The following is a 25,388-nucleotide window of genomic DNA, read 5'->3' as shown; positions in this document are numbered from 1 at the left end:
GTTGAGTCTAAAAAAGACTGGATATATGTGTATATATAACTGATATACTTCACTGCACACTTGAAACTAACACAAGATTGTAAATCAATTGTACTCCATTAAACATTTATGAATGAAAAAAAAATGGATTAAATGAAGAATAGCAAGCGAAAATATACAACTAAGGGCGAAAAATTAAATAGCATATGTCACTTAAGTTTGATTTAGATAATGACTCAAATTATCTTCAAGTAGGCATCTACCAATAGATATCTTCTCCCAGAAAGGATTTTAGGGAATTTCTAAAGTGTAAGTGTAAATAGCCCGAAGCCAAAAAGAGAAGTTCATTTGAGCTAGAGTTATGGTTGATAGTATTCTCCAAATGAAGCTGGCTCTATCTATAATGAAAAATTAGCTAGAAGAGTAATATCTACCCAACTTTATTCCAGAACCATAAATTATAGTCTCCTACAGAGTACCTCTAAGGGTAAGTGTCCTGAAGGTAGGTCCCTCTATTCTTACTAATCATCCTAAAATAGGAGGCAAAGGTGGACAGACTTAGCTCTCCTCAAAGTGATTCGGTTGGCATTCACTACTTTCTCCATAGAGCTAAGGGCCTCCAATCAAAGAGAGTCTTGGCGAGCAGACCTTCTAAATGCCTTGTCCAAGGGTTATTCCTGTGAAGACTCTATCTCCTCTGTGGGACCCATCTAATTGATTCCCTCATTAACTGCTAATATGGTCCATTTTTTTTCCCTCAAATTTTATCCCTTTCCAAATGGATATAACTCTGTGCTAGGTATGATGGAAGATACTCTATAGATGGGTGGTAAGGTTCTTCTTCTTCAGAAGTGTGCAGTAAGATTGAAAGAAAGATTTGCATGTAGAGAAGTAATAGAATCAAGTGAAGAGTATTCTGTAGCCTGTTGGGAATAAAATAATAAAAAGAGAGATGTGAGCTGGGATGATCAAGAAAGTTTTCCTAGAAAAACTGATCTTTGGTATGTCGGTGGACTGACAGGTTTCTGATCACTGTGAGCACTCTGAATGCTGACAGCTGATCATCCATTCATTCGAACATCATGCAAGAAATCCATTAAACCCAGAAATATTCAGTAGCATTCATGATAGGTTTCTGATCACTGTGAGCACTCTGAATGCTGACAGCTGATCATCCATTCATTTGAACATCATGCAAGAAATCCATTAAACCCAGAAATATTCAGTAGCATTCATTTCTGGTTTTCCACTATGCTCTTATCCTTAGGGTCTTAGTAAGAATCAGTAGCAGGGAAGAACAGGTGGAGGTGTGTTTGTTTTAATGGTTATCTTTATTTATCCAACACTAGTTCTGTAGTATGGATGAAATTTGAAGAGTTTATCCAAGAAAAGATATCTAGTGTCTCTTACGGTACTCACCAAGTTCTCTGGAAACTTAATAGTTTACTATATTTAACCCACTTTTATTACTTTTTAAGAATTTAGCATATGTTCATTATGTACTGTCTATGCACCAGTCAGAGTTATGGGTATGTAGAACTAAAACAGACAAGGCTGTTAGTGAGAGGTAAATCACAACCTGAGAGGTCCTCTTAGGAGTAAAGGGTCCAAGCCCCATATTAGTCTTCCCAGTCCAGGGTACCTGCAGTGTTAAGGCAAGTCCCCATAATGCCTGGCTCTGAAAATCAATGGGGGAACCAGAGGGCTGAGGAAAACTGAGATTCCTCTCTTGAAGGAGTCATACACAAACTCACTTGCTCTGAATTTTAGCACAGAGGCAGTGTTCGCCAAAAGATGAATGCAAGGACTTTTCAGGTTGTGCAGTGGTTCTTCCTGCTAATGCAGAGGACATGGGTTTGATCCCTGGTCCTGGAGGATTTCACACACCAAGGGGCAACTAAGTCCATGCACCACGACTACTGAACCTGAACTCTAGAGCCTGCATACTGAAACTATTGAGCCTGTGTGCTGAAACTACTGAAGCTTGTGTGACCTAGCACCCATGCTTTGCAAATAGCTGCTGCTGCTGCTAAGTCGCTTCAGTTGTGTCTGACTCTGTGCAACCCTATAGACGGCAGCCCACCAGGCTCCCCCCGTCCCTGGGATTCTCCAGGCAAGAACACTGGAGTGGGTTGCTTTTTCCTTCTCCAATGCATGAAAGTGAAAAGTGAAAGTGAAGTCACTCAGTTGTGTCCGACTCCTAGCGACCCCATGGACTACAGCCTACCAGGCTCCTCCATCCATGGGATTTTCCAGGCAAGAGTATTGACGTGGGGTACCATTGCCTTCTCCGTTTGCAAATAGAGAGCCACCAAAATGAGAAGACTGTGCAACACCACTAGAGAGTAGCCCCCATATGCCACAGCTAAAGAAAGCCAGCCTGCAGCAGTGAAGAGCCAGCACGGCCAATAAATAAATAGCACATTGTTCCTTAAATACAATTCAAAAGAACTCTTTTAAAAAAAGATGAACAGGTAAAGAATATGTGGCCTAACTACCTATCTATTTATATACAATGGAATAGTGTTCAGCCATAAAAAATATTACTGTATTGGAATTTGCAACAACATGGACATGGGCCTAAAGAGTATTATGCTAAGTGAAATGATTCAGGCAGAGAAAGACAAACACTGTATGATTTCACTTATGTGAATTTCACTTACGTGGATTTCACTTATGTGAAATCTAAAAAAAGTATATGAACAAGCAAAGCAAACCAGAAATAGACTCATAGATATAGAGGATAATCTAGTGGCTACCAGAGGGAGAGATGTTGAGCAAAACTAGGTGAAAGGAATAAAGAGGTACATGCTACCAGTTATGAAATAAACAAGTCACAAGGATGTAGGGAATATAGTCAATACTATTGTAATAACTTCATGCGTGACAGATGGGAACTAGGCTTACTGTGGTGATGGTTATTTTATTTTATTTTTTTGGTGATGGTTTTTTAATGGACCTAAATGCTGATTTACTGAGCTGTATACCTGAAACACATAATATCATATGTCAATTATACCTTAATAATAATAAGAAAGAATAATTCTAAAGAGTTTTGAACCACCAGGAAAATAGAGCTCCCATTGATAGAAAAGGGGAGAAGCAGCAGGGGAGAGGGTGGGGCAGGAACTCTGTTTGGAGCACTTTAAGTTTGAGATGCTCATTGGGCAACAGTATTAAGTTTCAAGGCTGCTACAAAAAAAATACCCAACGGTGGGTAGCTTCAAACAATTGCAATTTATTTTCTCACACATATGGAGGCAAGAAATCTGAATCAAGACATTGGCATGCTTTCTGTAATGGCTCTGGGAAGGGATCCTTTATTTCCTCTCGGAGCTTCTGGCATTTGCCAGCAACATTTGGTGTTCCTTGACTTGTCGATGCATCATTCCAGTCACGTGGCCATCTTCTCCTTGTGAGTCTTCACATCATTCACTCTGTGTGTGTGTCTACTTCTGTGTCTAAATTTCCTTTTTTTCCAGAGGGAACCAGTCATATTGGATTAGAGTCCACCATAATGACCTCATTTTAACTTGATGACCTCTGTAAAAACCTTATTTCAAAACAAGGTCACATCCGGAGGTACTAGGGTTTAGTGCTCCAACAAATCATTTTGGGGGGATGAGTCAACCCATAACAGCTTTCAAGTAAAGAAGTCCAGTAAACAGTTAGATGTCAATGAGATAGTCGAAAGTTAGCAGAGAGGTTTGGTTTAGAAACAAAAATGTGGGAGTCATCAGCATTATAAATGGTATAAATAAGGTGGGAGTGAGATCACCAGAAAGTGAGCATAAACAAAATAAAATTTGGAATCATTTAGAAGTTGGGAACAGCAGAAGAAATGTCAACATCCCAAACTGGGAAGATGTGTTCTAGTTCCTCATGTAGGTGGAACTCATAACATAAACATAATGAGCCTGCCAACCCCAGAGTGTCCTTGAATTTATTTTTTTCAAAATGCTTGTTTCAGAAGAGAATAGTGCTGAATTCTCTGTAGTGCAGGTGGTACTCTGGTAGTCCGGTAGCTCAGACAGTGAAGAATCTGCCTGCAGTGAGAGAGACCAGGGTTTGATCCCTGGGTTGGGAAGATGCCCTGTAGAAGGAAATGGCAACCCATTCCAGTATTCTTGCCTGGAAAATCCGATGCACAGAGGAGCCTGATGGGCTACAGTCCATCAGGGTGGCAAGAGTTGGACATGACTTAATGACTACATCACCACCACCAGTGTTGAATGATATTCCTAATTCAGTTTGTCTAAGTAAAAATCATTCTGAAAAACATTTAGAAAGCTAGTGCTGAATTTAAATAGTGCATCTTATCTAAGCTCATTTAACAATAAAAAAATAATAGGAATGGGCTCTGCAAAATGATAAAGAGTTGAACCTTACAGGGTTAGACTTTCAGTTTTTACTTGTGAACATATTTTGGATTACATAGTCAGGCAACACATTTTCCAAAAGCAAAATTTTCTAGTGGAGATAGAATTTAGAGTTGAATGAGGTTTTCTAGATCATTCTGTTGACAGATCAGCCAAGGGAAACCTGGAGCCAGGAAGCAAACAACCCAATTGAGATGGTCATGGACTGAGGCTAACAGAGTCATCTCACTTAAAGTTCAGCTGCCCTGCTTCACAATTAAAAAATAAAGGAAATTTGTGAGAAAAGTCGTAACTTAAACACTAGCCAAAATATTATTCTAACAAAAAGTAAGAATGTATAAATATTGCAATTGCATATTGGTCTACCATTGATGTTGGAGGTTGCTTTGGCAGTAGCTTAGCTTGAGAAATTCCATTTCAATTTTATCAGAAGCAAAAGTAAGACAAAGTAAAGCTGCACCCTCCACTTAGGGCAGCTTTGTGTGAAAGCTAGGAGGAAATTGAAATATCAATAACCTTGGATATGCTGGTGACACCACCCTTATGGCAGAAAGCAAAGAGAAACTAGAGAGCCTCTTGATGAAGGTGAAGGAGGAGAGTGAAGAAGCTGACTTGAAACTCAACATTCAAAAAACTAAGATCATGGCATCTGGTCCCATCACTTCATGGCAAATAGGTGGGAAAACAATGCAAACAGTGACAGACTTTATTTTCTTGGCTCCAAAATCACTGCAGACAGGGACTGCAGCCATGAAATTAAAAGATGTTTGCTCCTTGGAAGAAAAGCTATGACAAACCTAGACAGCATATTAAAAAGCAGAAACATCATTTTGCCAACAAAGGTCTGTATAGTTGAAGCTGTGGTTTTTCCAGTAGTCATGTATGGATGTGAGAGTTGGATCTTAAAGAAAGCTGAGTGCTGAAGAATTAATACTTTCGAACTGTGGTGTTGGAGAAGACTATTGAGAGTCCCTTGGATAACAGGGAGATCAAACTGGTCAATCCTAAAAGGAAATCAACCCTGAATATTCATTGGAAGGACTGATGCTGAAGCTGAAGCTCCAGTCCTTTGGCCAGCTGATGCAAAGAGCTAACACATTGGAAAAGACCGTAATGCTGGGAAAGATTGAAGGCAGAAGGAGAAGGAGATCACAGAGGATGAGATAGTTGTGTGGCATCACCCACTCAAAGGACATGAGTTTGAGTAAGCTCCAGGAGACAGTGAAGGACAAGGAAGCCTGGTGTGCTGCAGCCCATGGGGTCATGAAGAGTTGTACTCATTGAGTGACTGAACAACAAAAAGGAGAAATTGGAAAGGCTTCTATAAGACTAATGTTAAAAAAAAAAAAAGACTAATGCTGAGTTGCTTTCAGTTAGTCTTGATAATTAATGTTAATTATTAACTGAGCATATAAGTGGGGCTTTTTTTTATCCCAAGGAATTTGATCATCCCCTATTGCCTTATGAATAACACTTAAACTATTGCATATCAATATTTTCCACTCTCTATTTAGAATCAGCTTAAACTTCTAGCACCCCTATAATAAATGTTAACAGAATCCTCTCTCTTTCAGTTAGTATCTCTCAATAGAACGTTTATCAATCAATAAAAGAATGATAAAAAGTTGTATCTTTCTAATTGAACCTAGGCTAATGCTTTGGCCTTATGATGTTTTGGTTGTATGGTGTTTCCAAGTCTCTTGATTTCTCTGAGGCTCAGACATCTAATCTGGGACTCAGAATGATTTTATAAAGAGTTGTGTAAAATAAAAGACAGTTACAATATATGAAATCTTAACACAGTACTTGGTACTTAGTAAATATCAATAAATGACTTTTCCAGTAAATAATCCTTATCTAGACATTTTTATTTCTACCTCAGCTTACTTTGTAGTATATCCAGGTTGTTTTATTTACTATGTTGTTATAGACAAGGGAAACAAACAAAAAGGTATTTTAAATGTTATATTCCTTTTTATTTGACAACTATAAATATTTACCATCCTTCAACACCTTTTTGGGTGATCTCTTTTTGTATGAGTTAATTTCCATTAAAGTGGCAGAATAAGCCACTCTTGTTTATGTAACTGCATGTATCTGTTTACTACTCAAGGCAAATACTGTTTCCTTTCTAAGTAGACAAAACTGTTGTTCTTATGAAATATAAACATTCATTTAGTACCTTCCCTTTATCTTAACTCTACACAAATCCTACCTTCAGGTTCTATATGTAATCGATTTATGAAAGGTAATTTTGAAAAATAACCCCATTTCATTGGGATTTCTCACCTACTTCTAACTTATTTAACTATTTAAAGAAATAGCTGCTTAATGGATGGAGGTTTGTGACATTGTACAGGAGACAGGAATCAAGACCATCCCCAAGAAAAAGAAGTGTAAGAAAGCAAAATGGCTGTCTGAGGAGGCCTTACAAATAGCAGTGAAAAGAAGGGAAGCGAAAAGCAAAGGAGAAAAGGAAATATAAACCCATTTGAATGCAGAGTTCCAAAGAATAGCAAGGAGAGATAAGAAAGCCTTCCTCAGTGATCAGTGCAAAGAAATAGAGGAAAACAATAGAACTGGAAAGACTAGAGAACTCTTCAAGAAAATTGGAAATACCAAGGGGACATTTCATGCAAAGATGGGCTCAATAAAGGACAGAAATGGTAGGGACCTAACAGAAGCAGAAGACATTAAGAAGAGGTGGCAAGAATACACACAAGAACTGTACAAAAAAGATCTTCACAACCCAGATAATCATGATGGTGTGATCACTCACCTAGAGCCAGACATCCTGGAATGTGAAGTCAAGTGGGCCTTAGGAAGCATCACTACAAACAAAGCTAGTGGAGGTGATGGACTTCCAGTTGAGCTCTTTCAAATCCTGAAAGATGATGCTGTGAAAGTGCTGCACTCAATATGCCAGCAAATTTGGAAAACTCAGCAGTGGCCACAGGACTGGAAAAGGTCAATTTTCATTCCAATTCCAAAGAAAGGCAATGCCAAAGAATGCTCAAAACTACCGCACAATTGCACTCATCTCACATGCTAGTAAAGTAATGCTCAAAATTCTTAAAGCCAGGCTTCAACAATATGTGAACTGTGACCCTCCAGATGTTCAAGCTGGTTTTAGAACAGGCAGAGGAACCAGAGATCAAATTGCCAACATCCGATGGATCATCGAAAGAGCAAGAGAGTTCCAGAAAAACATTTATTTCCGCTTTATTGACTGTGCCAAAGCCTTTGACTGTGTGGATCACAATGAACTGTGGAAAATTCTTCAAGAGATGGGAATACCATACCACCTGACCTGCTTCTTGAGAAACCTGTATGCAGGTCAGGAAGCAACAGTTAGAACTGGACATGGAACAACAGACTGGTTCCAAATAGGAAAAGGAGTACATCAAGGCTGTATATTGTTACCCTGCTTATTTAACTTCTATGCAGAGTACATCATGAGAAATGCTGGGCTGGAAGAAGCACAAGCTGGGATCAAGATTGCCAGTATCAATAACCTCGGATATGCAGAAGACACCACCCTTAAGGCAGAAAATGAAGAAGAACTAAGGAGCCTCTTGATGAAAGTCAAAGAGGAGAGTGAAAAAGCTGGCTTAAGGCTCAACATTCAGAAAACTAAGATCATGGCATCCAGTACCATCACTTCATGGCAGGTAGATGGGGAAACAGTGGAAACAGTGGTTGCCTTTATTTTTCTGGGCTCCAACAGCCCTGCAGATGGTGATTGCAGCCATAAAATTAAAAGACGCTTACTCCTTGGAAGGAAAGTTATGACCAACCTGGGCAGAATATTAAAAAGCAGAGACATTACTTTGCCAACAAAGGTCCGTCTAGTCAAGGCTATGGTTTTTCCAGTGGTCATGTATGGATATGAGAATTGGACTATAAAGAAAGCTGAGCACCGAAGAATTGATGCTTTTGAACTGTGGTGCTGGAGAAGACTCTTGAGAGTCCCTTGGACTGCAAGAAGATCCAATCGGTCCATCCTAAGGGAGATCAGTCCTGGATGTTCATTGGAAGGACTGATGTTGAAGCTGAAACTCCAATACCTTGGCCACCTGATGCAAAGAGCTGACTCGTTGGAAAAGACTCTGATGCTGGGAAAGATTGAGGGCAGGAGGAGAAGGGGATGACAGAGGATGAGGTGGTTGGATGGCATCCTGACTCAATGGACATGGGTTTGGGTGGACTCCAGGAGTTGGTGATGGACAGGGAGGCCTGGCGTGATGCAGTTCATGGAGTCACAAAGGGTTGGACACGACTGAGCGACTGAAATGAACTGAAAGGAAAATGGCAGCTTTTCCTTTAAACAGCAGCCACAACAACCAGTCTATTTATGACTAACCTATCCTTGAGGTTCAGACAGTAGCTGAACCTAAAAAATACCTTATAAGTTTGGTCAGAAACATAAACAAGGTGATACAAACCTGCCCATTCCACTTGAGGCAGTTTTGTCAGAATGCAAAGAGGAAATGGAAGTGACTTCCAAAAATGTACACTTCTGCAAGGTCTTCAAACTTGAGTTCCTTTTGCCTAAAGTTCTGCTTTTAAAAGAACCAGCTGTGGGAGACTAAGAGCCAGAAGTCCAGCACCTTCAGCCTGCACCCTGGAAGACTGAAGTGAGAATGGGCTTCCCTGTTGGCAGCATATCTGATGGTTCAGGAAACCTGCCTAGAGAATGCTTTATCACCAAGGAAACGCTCCCATTACAGCAAGTCTAGCACCTTCGCACTTACAACTCATTTAACAAGCACCAGCTGTAAATAAGATTACACTCAGGAGTGGGGATCTGTGGCATCCTTCACTAGCACCTACCGTAAGAATTATAAATTGCCCAATATGGGGATGGAGTGAGACACTTTAACAAAAGTTCAGAACAACGGCAGATCTGGTACTGAGCCTATTGTGCACTAATTGTTTCACTGAGATAATTCTGAGATAATTACACTCTACCAACCGGCAAGTAACCTCACTCAGGCTGTACTTAATCCAGTGTAGCTTGCTATTTCTAAAAGGTCAGGAAATCTCTTTCCTCACCTCTAACTGCTCACCTTTCTTGGGTGCACTATGGGGATGCATAATTCCAACAGAGTGGAAATTCAGTCAGTAAATGAAGTCTGGACATAAATATTCATAGCCAAAACTTTTCCAAAAAAAAAAAAAAGTCCAAAAATGAGACTAAGTAAATCACAGACCCCTGTAGAGATGACTAAGATATGCTCTGACAATTTACATGGATTTGCTTAAAATTCTACACTGCTGCTTAAGAACTCTTTTCATGGCAACCAGTACATCTCTATGCCAGTATTTAATTGCTTCACTCATACTTTGCTCATTGGAGAAGAATGCAAGTGCACTCGGAGCTTTTCAAGTTCTTCTTACTCTTTGTGATGCATCCTTCCTTCTCCAGAACTTTGGTCCTTAAAAATATTTCAAAGATTTATTCACATTCCAATGTAGTCAAGCATGCCTCACATGCTTATGTACATTTACTTATATATATACTTATATACAATTACTTGAAAGCTTGGGATTTGTCCTACACTCTGAAGTCTGCTATTGAATTCATTCATGATCAAAACTGTCTAAATAGCTCTTCAACATGGATTCCCATGTATTCTAAAACTTATAAATTTGATAAAGTCAATAACCCTGTCCCTCACCCAAATATATGTGCCTATATGAAGATGTTTGGTATTTTAAATTATAAATGACATCATTAATTAGTAATAACAGTAACGTACCTTTTTATCACAAACATCAAAGTTAGTTTCTGTCTCATTTAACCCCATGAAGTTCTCAAAAAGTTATTCTTCCTTTAAGAATCAACACAGAAATCTCATGATGTGATTACAATTGCAGAAGCAATAAACAAAGGAAGAGTTTTAACAGTCTTGTACTTTATCTTCTCAAGATTTAAGAAAACTACTAAAATTTTCTCTTGTCAGGGTAAGACATCCATGGAGAACCAGCTCAAGATGAACGAGAACTTTTGGTACTTTTTAGTATTCGATCACCAACCAAACAGTGTCAGCAGCCATACGTACCTTGTGAACTGATATCATGGGACTTTGTCCAATGACTGTCAAGACCTGAACTTGACTGTTACAGTTAATTTCAGAATAAGGTAGAATTTGTTAATTCTATGCAAAGCAGTTAAGATATTTAAATGCAAGGAGCTTTTTTTTGCCTCAAATTTTGTTCACTTGTTTTATTGTTTTACCGTTAACTGATGTGGGAAACTCCATTAAACCAATGAATTTAAAGATGGAACTTAAGAATTAAAACCTACCAACTACCAGATAGATTTGAGAGTTCTAACATGATTTGCCTGGTAACACATCTTTTGGATAGCCCTTCTTTTTTATTTTAAGCACAGGTTAGCTGGGAAGGAGATATATGACTCTAGCATATCCCAAACCCAATGCTGGTGGAAGTCAAGAATGTTATGACATTGCTTACAGTTCCCCCTGATCAGTTGCAAGGTATAAAAAGAAAAAAAAATCTTTTCACAAATTATTGTGATACTGATCTACATAATTATATAAATGACTTTAAAATAATCTATTTGGTTACTTTATTGAAAATTATCAATTAAGCATGAACATGAAAGCATAAACATGAAAAGTCATGTTTATCCCTCTATTACCAAATTGTAAAATAAAGAGGAAGACTATACATACTTGTTTACTTACTGTTATAAATGTAGTACCATGAATGGCAATTTTCATGTTTGATCATCAGGAGACTACAGAACTGAAGGGGAGACCCATTTCTTTCCCTCCTCTGATTCATGTAGCTATTGGACTAACAGCGATTCAATAAATAGTTTGGAAAATTGCTCTTTTTGGCCTTAAAATCCAATATTTTAGATGGGTAAAAATGAATGTTTCTTCTTTGGGATTAGGGGCTTCCATTTTAGAAGATCTATTTCCTGTCATATTTTCTGTAGCACATACTTATAAGCCTCAGGTGAAAAACAAGTAGTTAGCTTTTGGAAGTCCTATAGGTAATATGCAACCTTCCTGACATATAAATTGTTTTTAAATGGGCTTGGTGAGACATGAATATACTCTTCCAAATTCAAACCCAAACTCCAAATTTTCTTTCCTGTTTCCTGTTTTCCAGGGATTTCTGAGAATGGCCACTTCATAGTTCAGTTGTGAAATAAAATCTTGTTATCACCATCCAGGGATGTGAAACCATAACTAAGGGGAGCTAGAAAATGTATAATTTGTTTTTATGGCTTCCACTATAATTTCATGAGATTTCTTTCTCCCTTCCTTTCTTTCTTTTTTACTTTCCTAATATACTCACTTATTAATAAGCTTTCTGGCACCATGATTAGAGCATAAAAGATTCTGAAAACACAAATCAAAGACGAATGCTAGTTTTCAATAGGAATGCTTTCCCAATCTCTTTTCTTCAATCTTCTAGCTTCATAAAAGAGGTGATGTCATAATTTATGATGTTAAGCTGACTGGTGAAATGTCATTACACAAGTGATGTTTTGATCGATGATGTTAGGCTGGTTAGCAGGAAAGTGTCAAATGTCACTTTTGTGACATAAACTGGCAGTTACGATTATATAATATCAATTATTCTTTGGAAAACTGCATTAGATCAGTTAGGGCTGAACCAATTTCGTTTGAGCAGGTTCATATTTTTTTTCTAGCTGTTCATCCAGTTCTAATTATTAGGAGTAAAATACACTTTGGATGTAGTTTAGATTTTCATAATGTCCTCCCTGGAAGTGTAATGGGTGTCTTACATGCCCCTTGTGTTGTACAAAGAGGTGCAAGAAGAATCTGTACTGACCTTCCAGAAAGGAGGGTGTACCTTGAATCCTCCTCCTCCTTAATTGAAACTCTTGGAATTATTTTAATTGCTAGTTGAGATTTAATTGAAATATGACATTGTAAATGAATATATTTAAAAGAGTCTTACTTTACTTGATTTTCTATGAATGTCAGCTGCTAAGTTAATTTCAATTTAACCCAAAAGTTCTATGAATATTTACCCCCTACTTTTCTTTACAAATTAAAGTGAATATAAGAAACAAAAGAAGTGACTAAACATTCTCTTATTGTCCATTACTACATAACATCATTTTGAATATATGATGGGTTCACCAGAAAGAAATGGTGGCACAAAACTCAAAACCTTAATTATTAAACTATTAATCGTATATCATGATAGCAGCAGCTATCATTTATTGTAATCACCATACACAGGCACTAGTTTAATTCTTTACACACATTGCTTTCTTTGTTCCTCATGAGATAGATATGATTACTATCATTTTACATATGAGAAAAGTGAGGTTTAGAAAGACTTCAGAATGCAACAGAACATGAACAATTTATAAATGTTAAGTTTTCCTAGGAATATGGAGCAATTTGGTATAAGACATACATGGGCAAATGCATCAATAGAGAGTCACAGTTTGCAGTCTCTGCCATCATTACACCCAAAGAGAGACTCAGGAGTTGAGCCCTGGGATGATAGCTAAGTGCCCACAGAATGAAGAGCAAAGGGAAGTTGGGGTAAAGTGAGTGCATCCATGTGTGTGCATCCATGTGTGTGCACTATGTTCAGAGAGTGGGAACTAGGATGAGGAAGAAGTGTAGAATGGCACTGATCAGGAGCAATATTAGACATCTTTAACACAGATAAAATGCAACCTGCGTAACTGGTACAAATTCAAAAACAGATCTTCCCACTTGGTCCAGGAGATGCCATGCAGAGCCAGTCATTAACCACCCACTTGTTGAATTTTCAGCAGAGAAGACTTTTGGGTGAGAGGCCAGGGCATCCAAGGCAGGAGGTGGGCCCTCAGGAGGTACTATGTATTTATCAAGTGATACAGCTATATGTCAATAATTGCTCAGGACATAAAATCCTGCCATTTAAAGTTGAGCATCTATAAAGAACACAGACTCATAAGAGACTGCTGGCCCATAGCTCATGTTTCCAATGCTAGTCCTCCTTACTCCATAATGAACTGCCTTCTTCCTACAACTGTTCAAGATATTCCTACAAAGACTCTGACCTGATAGCTCTCTTTAAGCATTTCAGTTCTACAGGCCTGCTTTCCTTTCTACAGATATGATTTTGGTGAAAACTAGAAAGAGATTGGGTTTACTGGAGCTGAGAAAATCCATGGGAATCACAGAGGAATGTGAAGTCCTAAGTCAAAACCAGACATTCTAGAACTTGGATGAAAAGGCTCTCATGTTCCCTTTCAGGCTCCATCAGACCACATCAAAAAGAAATCAATCAATAAATGTGTCACATGAGAAAGGATCACATTCTTGTTTTTGGCAACATTCTAAGTCTTTATGTTAAGTCCTCACGGCAAGTTATATTTGCTTTCATCCCAGTTTCTTCCCCTTTGTTCTCATGTATGTTTTTACCTTGGCTTCTACCTTGCCTTTCACTAAACAAAAAGCCAAAATATTTGATTTGGAAGGTGAGGAAAAGACAGAAATGGTTCCTGGGGCTTTGGAATTTTCCTTACGGATCTAACTTGGGCAGGAAGATCACCTTGAAGGTAAATACCTGAGGAAGCAAGACAATTAGCAACAAACACTTGCTCAGTGCTTTGTGAATCTGCAAATTCTTTTATGTACAAACAATGATTCTCTCAACTTTGCAAGCTCATGGCTATTATTCTTTCCTTTAACACACACACACACACACACACACACACACACACACACACACACACACACACACACGAAAGCAAAGCTCAAAGGAGTTTAGCCAAAGAGCTAGTAGGTTGTCTCATCTCTCGATCTTTCCAGCATTATGTGGGGATTCGTAAACTCTTCTCATTCTGGTTGTTAGGAAAAGTCCTGATAACTCTTGCCACCACTTGAAAATCAATAAGGCTTAATCTTTCCAGGATTCAAATAGTGGCCACTACTCTCTTCCTCTTCACCTAATTGTATTCATTCAACAAATGCTAATTGAGCATCTATTATGTGCCAAATACTGTCCCCATGGCTGGTGATAGGATTGTTGGTCAAATAATGCATTCTTGAAGCTCACATTCTCATACTGTCTTGCCTAAAGAAATTTGTAAGTAAAATAATTTTGAAACTCAGTGTCCTGTGACTTTTCTTTTGCATTAGAAGCAAATCACTAGGTCCTGCTCACAAACAAGGAAAAAAGATTACACAAAGGCGTGAATGCCACAAGGTGGAAGTTTGGGGGAGCTATTTAAAGACATCGTACCACAGAAACTGAGGTATCTCAGAGGCCAAAATCCCTCCAGTTCAATGAGACCATTTTATGGCACCTAGTGAATCCTACAAGCCAAACTTTCCATTCAAAGATGGAAATTGTGTCTTATAGCTTCAGTACTATTTCTTAATTTCCACTCAGAAACAAGCTATTATGCACTTGAATTGTTAGCTCTCTGATGGTTGATTTTGTCACCATAAGAATGTTCCATCTGAAAATCTTTTATTAAAGACAAAGCACCATTTCAGGCTTCACAGGTGGCAGGCACAGTGGTAAAAAATCCATCTGCCAATGTAGGAGACGCAAGAGACATAGGTTTGATCCCTGGGTTGGGAAGAAAATGGCAACCCACTCCAGTATTCTTGCCTGGAGAATTCTGTCATGTTCCTCGGTTCTTTGTCTCGTCACAACAAAAATTTGGAGTGACGGACATTAAAGCCCCTTGGCGGGTCACAGCTCTCGGAGGACAGACCGTGTTATAGCTCTCAGGTCTCGAACGGACCGTGTTACAGCTCTTAAATAAATCAGTGTTACAGCTCAGTGTTACAGCTCTATTTATTTAGATAATAGCGGGAAAATCCATCTTTGAGGCAAGAGGGCACGTCGATCCAAAGACGCGAAGAGAAGATCGCCTCATCGCGCGGGAGAGAGAGAGGGAGCAAAAAGGGAGGGAAGAGGGATTTGGCTCCTCTTTTTATATGTTTCTCTGTCCCTGGGCCTGTCTTGTGTAAATTGGGCTTAGGCAGGAGCGTTGTTTGTTTTACCTGACGTTCTCTTTCCAGTCCTCGGACCTTCCTTTGTTCTATTTTCGCGGGCTTTCCCTTCCAGGTCTTTTAGCCACCACCATTTTGGACTCTTTTTCCCTATTCTAACTACCTAACAATTCCATGCACAGAGAAGCCTGGTGAGCTACAGTCTATGGGATCGCAGAGTTGGACTCGACTGAGGATGTGTGCAAGCACCATAGCACCATTTCTGATCATCAAAGTCACATCTGTATCCTAGTTCAGTTCAGTTCAGTTGCTCTGTCGCGTCTTACTCTCCACGACCCCATGAACCGCAGCATGCCAGGCCTCCCTGTCCATCACCAACTCCCAGAGTCCACCCAAACCCATGTCCATTAAGTTAGTGATGCCATCCAACCATTTCATCCTCTGTCATCCCCTCCTTCTCCTGCCTTCAATCTTTCCCAGCATCAGGGTCTTTTGCAATGAGTCAACTCTTTGCATCAGGTGGCCAAAGTATTGGAGTTTCAGCTTCCACATTGGTCCTTCCAATGAACACCCAGGACTGATCTCCTTTAGGAGGGACTGGTTGGATCTCCTTGCAGTCCAAGGGACTCTCAAGAGTCTTCTCTAACACCACAGTTCAAAAGCATCAATTCTTCTGTGCTTAGTTTTCTTTATAGTCCAACTCTCACATCCATACATGACCACCTGTATCTTAGGTCAGCCATTATTGCCAACAATAGTTCTGTGTAGGCTCCAGCCAGTTTCTATTAGGTGCAGGCTCCCTTCAGACAAGTGCTGTGTACATCTCTTGCCTCTGGCAGACATGAGGCTATTTTTATTGGTACCACTGCATGAGATGCTTTAGGAACATATTTTTATGCCTGAGACCAAGAAACCCAGAAACATGAGGAATTAAATCAAGGTTGGGGAAATGTTTACCAATGAGGACTGGAAGTCAATGGGGAAATGCTTCTTCCTTTGTCCCCTCTTGTACCCCAGGACCATTCAGATATGCATTCCACTTTATGGTCCCATAGGACGAGCAGCCTGTCCTTTCTCCTCGCCTATTTCAGTCTAGTTCCTGGAGATCATGTTCCCAAATAAACTCCTTACACATGGCCTTTTTCTGAGATTTTGCCTCTTGTCGAATCCAAGCTAAGACAACCTTCAAACTTTAAGGACTCAGAAAAAATCAATAAATTACTGATTATAAAAATTTCAGTGTTATACACAAAACACACATGCTGCAATAAGCCTGGTTAAGATGGCATTTCATAAAATGTGCAACTTACCAAATGTTGTCCATTCTGAACACTGAAACATTCATCCTGATAGTTAGTTGGCACACTGGACCATGGGTTTCTCCATTATGATACTTAGCTGTTTGAAGACTCACTCTATAACAAAGATAATATGATATTTTCTATAAGTACTGATACACATGCACTTACTTGAGGCAAAGTTCCCAGGAGGACTCTAGCAACATCTCTTGGTGCCGCTGAACCTAAGGGGCAGAAGGGTCAGCAGACATGGTGTTCAGTCCTCTGCTCATTTTGCAGGGCAATGTGCTTCGGCAGTACACCAAGGGGTGTACTATGAGGCCATCTCTCCCTTGAAGGAAAGTCAAGCCTGCTGGCTTCCCTTCTTATAAGGCAATCATGAAAGAAGATTTGAGAGGAAATAGGCACATTGGGCTTGCTTTGTTTAAAGAAGTCTCAGCTTATAACTAAAATTGTTAAGGGTGTTCTGAGGAAGTACAGATGCCTAGCATCTGGAAAGCTTATGATTTCTGATCCCTTGGGAAGTGATTCAGAGCAGTTCCTTATGAACCTATAGAAAGTTTTATACCTCATACCAAAGAAGGAAGCCCTCAGTCCCTGTTAGGTTAGTTGTCAGGCAAGCCAGAGAGAGCTCAAAGGTCATCCTTCAGAAAATCCTACTCATCCCTTCACAAGATATTACAAATGCATAGTGGACGGTGGTGACAAGCTTCCAGTTCCTCACCACTTAGGATTAGTGATAGTTTTTTTTTTTTTTTTTTATCAGCATGGCCAAAGGAATATTCCTAAACTATTCTATGTTCTCCTTTATTCACCAAACACGGCTGCTATCACATCATTTGTGCCTCTTGCTTGGGCAAATTCTGCTTCTGGTTTCAATGACTTTATTGTCAGGTGTTAGTCTTGCTTAGGCACTTGACAAAAGTGGAGTCATTGGCTCAGTCTGTTCAATGGTGATTTTCTTTGAAGGCTTTGCTTTCATCTATCACATTCTGTGCACCTCTGGTTGCGGCTGGCTCCAGGTGGTTGCAGCATTCTAGCTCTCTCGGCTGCACTGCTGTGTCTGCCATCTCCATTGCCTGATGGAGGTTTTCCTCTGGACTTTTGGAAGAGGCTTTGGATGTATTAGACACATGAAGGAAAAGGGTACTGATACTGACTTTTTTCATATTTTTTTGGCTTATATTTGGAATTGAAAATAAGTTTCCTTTTTAGACTATGCCATGTTCCTCTTGTGAATAACATCATTGCATTTCTTGCCAGTCACCAAGAGTGTAGGAAGAGATCCAAGGTGCTATCCTTTCATTCTGTTGACTTGCAGATTTCACTAGGTGCCTTGGTAGTATGTCATAGTAATGAGTGGGTGGGGGAATATTTTGGACACCTGAGAAACCTTAGTTCTTTGGGTAGAAAGACTTAAGAGACTTAAGACTTAAGGTATTCCCGACCTTTTGCATGGGGGCTAAAGCCTAGTGACTTGCTTCTAACGTGAATCATAGGCTCCTTCCCCTCTTGAGCCTTGAGATGACCACAGTCCTGGCTGACCCCTTGACTGCAGCCTCTGAGAGACCCTGAAGCAGAGGAACCAGCTGAGCCAGCCCAGATTCCCAGCCCACAGATAAATAAACAGTTTTGAGATAAAGAAATAGTTTTGGAGTCAATCATAACACAGTAACAGCTAGCAAATACAGCCCCCTTCAGTTACAGGCTGTAGGAGGCTCTGTCTCTTCTTGTGGGCCATCGTAACAGCATCCTTTGGTTGCAATACCCAGGAAATGTCTGTAATCTACGATCTCCTTTGAATGCAGGCAGCCATTTCCCACTCCTGGATCACTAAGCAACATTCAACCTGTCAGAAACTAGGGCATACAAATTCTATTACAGCCACTATATTTAACACAGGAGCCTGGCTAATAAGGTCAGAGATGTATTTTACAGCCTAAGCCTGGAATCACACCTTTTTTTGGACTAAAGGCACTTTCTATAGTTCTGATTGAAAATAGCAGTTATTTTTTTCTTCCCCTGATCAGTTATCTTTACTGAAAACGTACAGTGCTGTCGCTCCTGACAAGGAGGACATGTATTAGACACCATGGGCTTGCACTTGAATACCCAAGTGATGCATTACATGAATATAATTTACATAATGAGCCAGGGGAAAAGCACATCTTAGACTGTGCATGCTTGTCAACATTTAAAAATGTTGAAATCTTGACAGAGAGTTGCCTCTTAGGGTGAAGAAAAGAATGAATCTTACCCTTCTCCCCCTTCAAGCTCTGATCTGGTGACATGCCCCAAATACTACTCGTAGAGGGAGTTCACACCAAGAAATAAACATGTTGTATGTTCAAATGTTAATAAAACTAGTATATTGGACTTATTTGGATGCTTTAGAGAATATTTCTTCTAGTTGTTCAATGAATATGAAAAGATTAAATTCAAACATCAAGTGGATTTTATGGGTCTCTATTTGTAAGTGGGCATCAATTAACATCAGATAAAAACTGTGATTCCTTAAGGAATTATATATTGCCTTGTCATTAGTGGCAAGATTATAATTATAAACCTTGTTGGACTGAATAATTAAGAAACTGTAATAAATGACTATGCTATAGTAAGGCCCTTGGATAATGAAAACAGCAGCATTTGGAAGAAATTGTAGTAAATAACTCTTACACTTGAGTCAAATGCATTGCCCATGGCAGCCTTCATAACCTCACAATGATTGATTAGACTTTAACAATTATACTGGAATTTCAGAAGTATTTTGGTGTTTTATTAGACCTGTGCTTCCTGAGCTCAGGTAAAATGAGCCCTAGAAATCCAAGCAGACTTTTTGGATTGCAGGTAGTTTCAAACAAACTTGCTTATAAACCTCAACAGAATGCATTGCCTATATCAACTGTAAAGTAAAATATTTTTCTAATATGCTTTTTGTCCATATTTTGAGATTCAGGACTGTTTCTACCAAAGTGTATCTTCTTAGTAGAAAGAAAAAGCCTACCAAAATGGCTCTTTGGCGTATCAGAAACACCACCCAACCTCATTCCTCTAAATCCACTTTGTTTAATTAATTCCACTTTTTAAAAAGATAATACATTTTTTAATGCTTATTGAAAAAACAAGGCAGGAGGGAGAAAACTTTTAGAGGTGAGAGTTTAGTTTATGGAGCTGTAGATGGTGACAGATCCATAGGTGGATAATTATCTTCAAACTCATCATACATTCAGTTCAGTTCAGTTCAGTTCAGTCGCTCAGTCGTGTCCGACTCTTTGCGGCCCCTTGAATCGCAGCATGCCAGGCCTCCCTGTCCATCACCAACTCCCGGAGTTTACTCAAATGCATGTCCATTGAGTTGGTGATGCCATCCAGCCATCTCATCCTCTGTCGTCCCCTTCTCCTCCTGCCCCCAATCCCTCCTTAGCATCAGGGTCTTTTCCAATGAGTCAACTCTTCTCATCATACATTAAACATGTACAGTTTTTTTGTATGTCAATAAAAAATAAGATATGGACAAAATGGTTCAATAGCATCACACACTCAACTGTCATGAGATAGTGAAAAACAGAGAAGCCTGACACGCTGCAGTCCATGGGTCACAGAGTTGGACATGATTTATCAAGTCAAGAGCAATGAGCAACAACAAAGAACATAAAAGATAATAGAGTTTATAAAATACAATTTTTGCCCTCTTTTCATTTCTTAGTAAATAAAGTGTTTGAAGGGCATTTTTGATGTTTTAAATGCCTGCTATTACCTTGGTCCACTTACTAAGTATTACTAAGTGCCTATAGGTATAGTACCCAACTAGGGGTATACCATCTGCTTCCTAGCCTGGCTCCAGTACCTGAAACAAGCCCAGAGGAATGCCTAAAAAAGAAAGAAAGAAAGAAATTTTGACATATCATGGCATTTATTTGCCCTATAACCTACTGATCTTGGCAAAGTTCCTAGGATGGGAAGGCAGAAGTCACCCATTGACCTGAATGAAATCTATCAATCCTGCTCAAATGTTAGCCAGCGAGTAATTGCCTTACATACTAATGATTGAAATGCCAAAAGAATCAAAAGCCCTTTCCTTTTGGAGTGAAAAGTGGTCACTCATCCTTTCTGGAGGATGTGGCCATTACCAATCTCTGATGCTAGAATGCAATTGTACAACAATGGCCTTGATAAACAGGGCTTGTTCCTGGGCTCTCTATTTACCTTCACTTAGAGCCTCTTCCCACCTCAGGTCCTTGCATTGTAAACTCACTTTACAAGCCAGGTCTTCACATGGCTGGCTGCTTTCATTTAAATACCTAACTAAACGTCACCCTTTGTAGTGGTTCATTCAAACTTTTCCATTACTTTTGGTTTTGAGGTGGCTGCAGTGCTTTCATTTCAAACCCCAGATGCACTCTTCACTAGTGTATTTAGCTGTGTAGATTTGGGCAACTAACTTACTGAATCTCTTTGTATGTTTATATGATATGGATATATTTGTGTTTATCCTTCATTATTTCAAAAAGGAATTAAGGCAACCAAACCTACTCATATTATTCAGGTGTTTTCCATTTGTAGTACCTTGATATTTCTTAGTCAACTTAGCTGTCTTAATTTGATTCTAGGAACAATCTAACTTCTGTGTTTTCTTTTTGCCACATTTTATTATTAGGTCACAACCATTTGTTTCTCCTCTTAGTAAGTTGATGGTAAGACTTTATGTATTAGTCAGCAAAGGTTATCTCGATGGGCTGAACGAATTGAGAGACTGAGACCAAAGTTTAGACAATCTAAGTAAATAACTGTAACTAAAAATTAAAAGACATGGGAAATGAAAACTTGAGCAGCATTTCCCAGATTAGTCTGCATTGCTGTATGATCTAAACAATTGCTCAGCATTTCATTTTAACTCAACAAAATGGTTACTTTGGAATTTATAAGAATTGGGAACATTTGATCAACTTCAGTTGAGAATCAGATGTATAACTATTCTTAGAAATGAGTGAATTCTCAATTGATTTTCAATGGAAAAGGATTTTTTGGTCATTGATTGGTGACACTGTTTGGTGTCATTTGCTGATGATATTGAGAACATTATGTGTTTAGCTATGATCTGATATGTGAAGCAAACAAATTGGAACAATTATGTTTTTCTCTATGAACTCTTGCAACCCAGTCAGGCCTCTGAAAACTTTTGCTGCTGCTGCTAAGTCGCTTCAGTCGTGTCTGACTCTGTGCGACCCCATAGACGGCAGCCCACCAGGCTCCACCGTCACTGGGATTCTCCAGGCAAGAACACTGGAGTGGGTTGCTATTTCCTTCTCCAATGCATGAAAGTGAAAAGTGAAAGTGAAGTCGCTCAGTTGTGTCCGACTCCTAGCGACCCCATGGACTGCAGCCCACCAGGCTCCTCCATCCATGGCATTTTCCAGGCAAGAGTACTGGAGTGGGGTGCCATTGCCTTCTCCAGAAAACTTTTGCTAGTGCCTCATAATATGACTGTTAAAACCAATTTTTATTGTTTATTTTGTCTGGTTTTTGCTGATTTTTTAATGTAATTATAAGTACCTTTTGAAACAAGAAGAGAAAGACAAGTTGTACATATGCCCCATCTTTATGTAGTTTGGTTGACTCCTAAGAGAAGAACTAGCTCATAGTTAAATATCTGCAAAGTTAAAAATAATTAACTGATTAAATTTGTAATATAATTTAATACAAGGGAGCCGTGATAATGAATCAGTTAATTGAAGACTCTTGAGACATGTGATTTGGAAGAGAAAGTTTAGTGAGACATGAGGTCTAATGGTCTTAAAACAGGAAAAGGGTACTCACAAGTAGAGAGGAAGAGACTTGAAACACAGTCTCCAAAGATCAGGTAACAAAGGATGCTCTTCCACCTGATTTGTTTGGGTAATTTAATTCCGCTTGACCCATCAGCATGTTTTGCTTAGCAAGTGCAATTAAAGAGTCGCAGAATCAGCAGAGACATATTTCCAAGAAATGGAGTCAAAAATGAGTATTCAAAGTATTTTTTTTTCTCTCTCTCTCATCTGTCTTTTCCTGTGGCCAAAAGTTATCTATTCCCAGACAGTTTGTGGCAGTCATTGAAGTCTATGGCTGATTCTTCTGTGAAGTGAGTGTTAGACCAATGGACAGGCCTCTTTCCATGGTTTAAAGACTTCAGAACATCATCATCAACAAGTACTTTATCTTTTAAAGAATCCTACTAAAAGTGTCTTCACTGACTCAGGGACTGGAGGAAGAGGAATTCAAATCCTTTCAAATAGTGAAGTAGATGTCTGTGGTGGAGAATTTGGGGGTGGTAGAGGAAATATAATGAAAATACTGAATGTTCAATGGTTACAGTGAGTTTTTCTCTCCTGTTATTTAATCAGGGTGTTTATAGACAAATATTATTCATGTGCCATATTTATCAGTGTTGCCATCTATACTGGATAACTTCTTTATTATTTTTTCCTAAATTGGTTTGAATCAAGTCAAATCTTCCTTAGTCTCACTCTAAGAAATATTTTCCACTGGAGCACAGGCTTGAAGTGCTACTTACATTTCTTCTACTAAACATTTGAATAAAAACAAAATAGCCATATGTCTGTACTCTATGTCTGCCTCTCCACTGCTGCCCTGCATATAGATTTATCAGTACCATCTTTCTAGAGTATATGTATGTGTTAATATATGATATTTGTTTTTCTCTTTCTGACTTACATCACTCTGTAAATAGGCTCTAGACACAGGTGGGGGAGGAGAAAGGAGAGGGCGGGATGATGAATGGAGAGAGTAGCATGGAAACATACTCGCTACCTTATGTAAACTAGATCGCCAGAGAGAATTTTCTGTATGACTCAAGGAACTCAGACCAGCACTCTTTAACAATCTAGAGGGGTGGCAAGGGATGGCAGCTGGGAGGCAGGATCGAAAGGGAGGGAACATATGTATACCTAGGACTGATTCATGTTGATGTATGGCAGAAACCAATGCAATATTGTAAAGCAATTATTCTTTAATTAAAAATAAATAAATTTAATAAAAAAGGAAAAAAATGTAAAAACCTATTTAAAAAAACAAAACAAAATAGCACAAGTTTAAAAATAAATGTTTCATGTACCACGAATTGCAGATGTATAATTGAGAAATCCTAATAGAGTCACAGCCTCTATGCTTTCTTTAAACTCTGAAAATATTCATTCTCCTCAGATAACACATACTTTGCTGAATTAAACAGCCCAGCCTATGCACAGAATTCAAGGACAAAAAACAAGCAAATGCAAACAAATGAGCAAACAGAGTCAATATGTTTCTGAGTAATGAAAAAAAAAAAAAATGTACAATTTCTTTTAGGGTTTTTTTTTTTTTTTCCCCAGAAATGCCTTTGGTTACAATGCTCAAACTGTTTGATTTGAAGAAGATGAGGTAGGTTATATTATCTAACATGTTAGATAAAATAGTTTAACACTAGCATAAGACCTTTTATTATTTAGGTTTAAAAAGGACATGAAATGATATGCTTTTGCTTGATGATTACTGCTGCCTGCCTGGTGGTCTAGTTGTTAAGTCATGTCTGACTTTTACGACCCCTTGGACTATAGCCCTCCAGGCTCCTCTGTCCATAGGATTCTCCAGGCAAGAATACTGGGGTGGGTTCGCCATCTCCTTCTCCAATTGCTTACCTGGTCTGCCACAATTGTCTTTCTGTTCTCTGAAAGCAGATATATTTCCCCTTCACTTTTGTTTCATTCAAAAAATCCCTGTCCATGAGAACGAATCTATGACACTGTGACGTATTGAACATAGGCATCCCACTGCAGGCCATAAACCTTTATCCAGGGCTGAACTCACTGAGGGCTGCACATTAAAATTACCAGTGGGGAGCTTTTAAAAGATACCCATATCTGAGTCCTAACCATGGAAATCTTAATTTTATCACTCCTTGGTGGAACCCAGGTTATAGTAGCCTCACCAAGGATTTCTTTTATAGAGTCAGGTGGTTTGATAGATTGATTGATTTTTTTTTTTTCTCTTTTCATCATGGCAATTGTTGAGTACCTTAGGACCAGGTAGTCTCAGCCACAGTCAAAATTCAGATATGGGGCTTATGCAACAGAGAGAACACTTACCACCCCAAGTTCTTCCAGCTATGACCTCTCATTTGTCATGGACAGGAGAGTAGAAGACTGCAGAACATTTCTTTTAATAGGCTTGGCTTCTCTGTGTTGGCAGGGTGCCTCAGCAGAGCTGGCTTTCCTGTATGCACGCAACAGAATGCAATGAGGACCTTGACATTAATCAGGCTGGGTCTTTTCCTCATCTCTGCAAAAGAACAGCCTTGCAATAACATGAAGAGACAAGGCTGTTTTATCCTGGCTGGATTCCGCTCCCTATGTTGTTGGGGAACATGGGGCCCTGAACTTGGAACATTTATAATAATGTTTGGCAACAAGAGCCCTGGTCAGATTTCTGGATGGAAAAGCAGTAGGAGGTTGGAAGTCACCATTTTATTCTCGTTTAGGAAATGAAGCCTTTTCTTTTTCCCTAGCTCTGTTGTCTCTCCTGAGTTTTATGTCAGGAAATGTGAAGCTGCTGATAGCCTGTTGCTGAAATTAAGTTCAGGCTTCCCCCCCCCGCCTCCCACCCCTTCCTCTTTCTGGTTTCCCTCCCTGAAACTTGGGTTCATGACAGCTTGTTGTTGGGCAGGGCATTAGCCTTTTGTAATTTATTGCTTTTAGATTAAATCTGGGGAAACTCAATAT

Source organism: Cervus elaphus, chromosome 11 (assembly GCF_910594005.1).
Source record: "Cervus elaphus chromosome 11, mCerEla1.1, whole genome shotgun sequence".
Classification (NCBI taxonomy): domain Eukaryota; kingdom Metazoa; phylum Chordata; class Mammalia; order Artiodactyla; family Cervidae; genus Cervus; species Cervus elaphus.
This window is presented reverse-complemented; position numbering follows the sequence as displayed.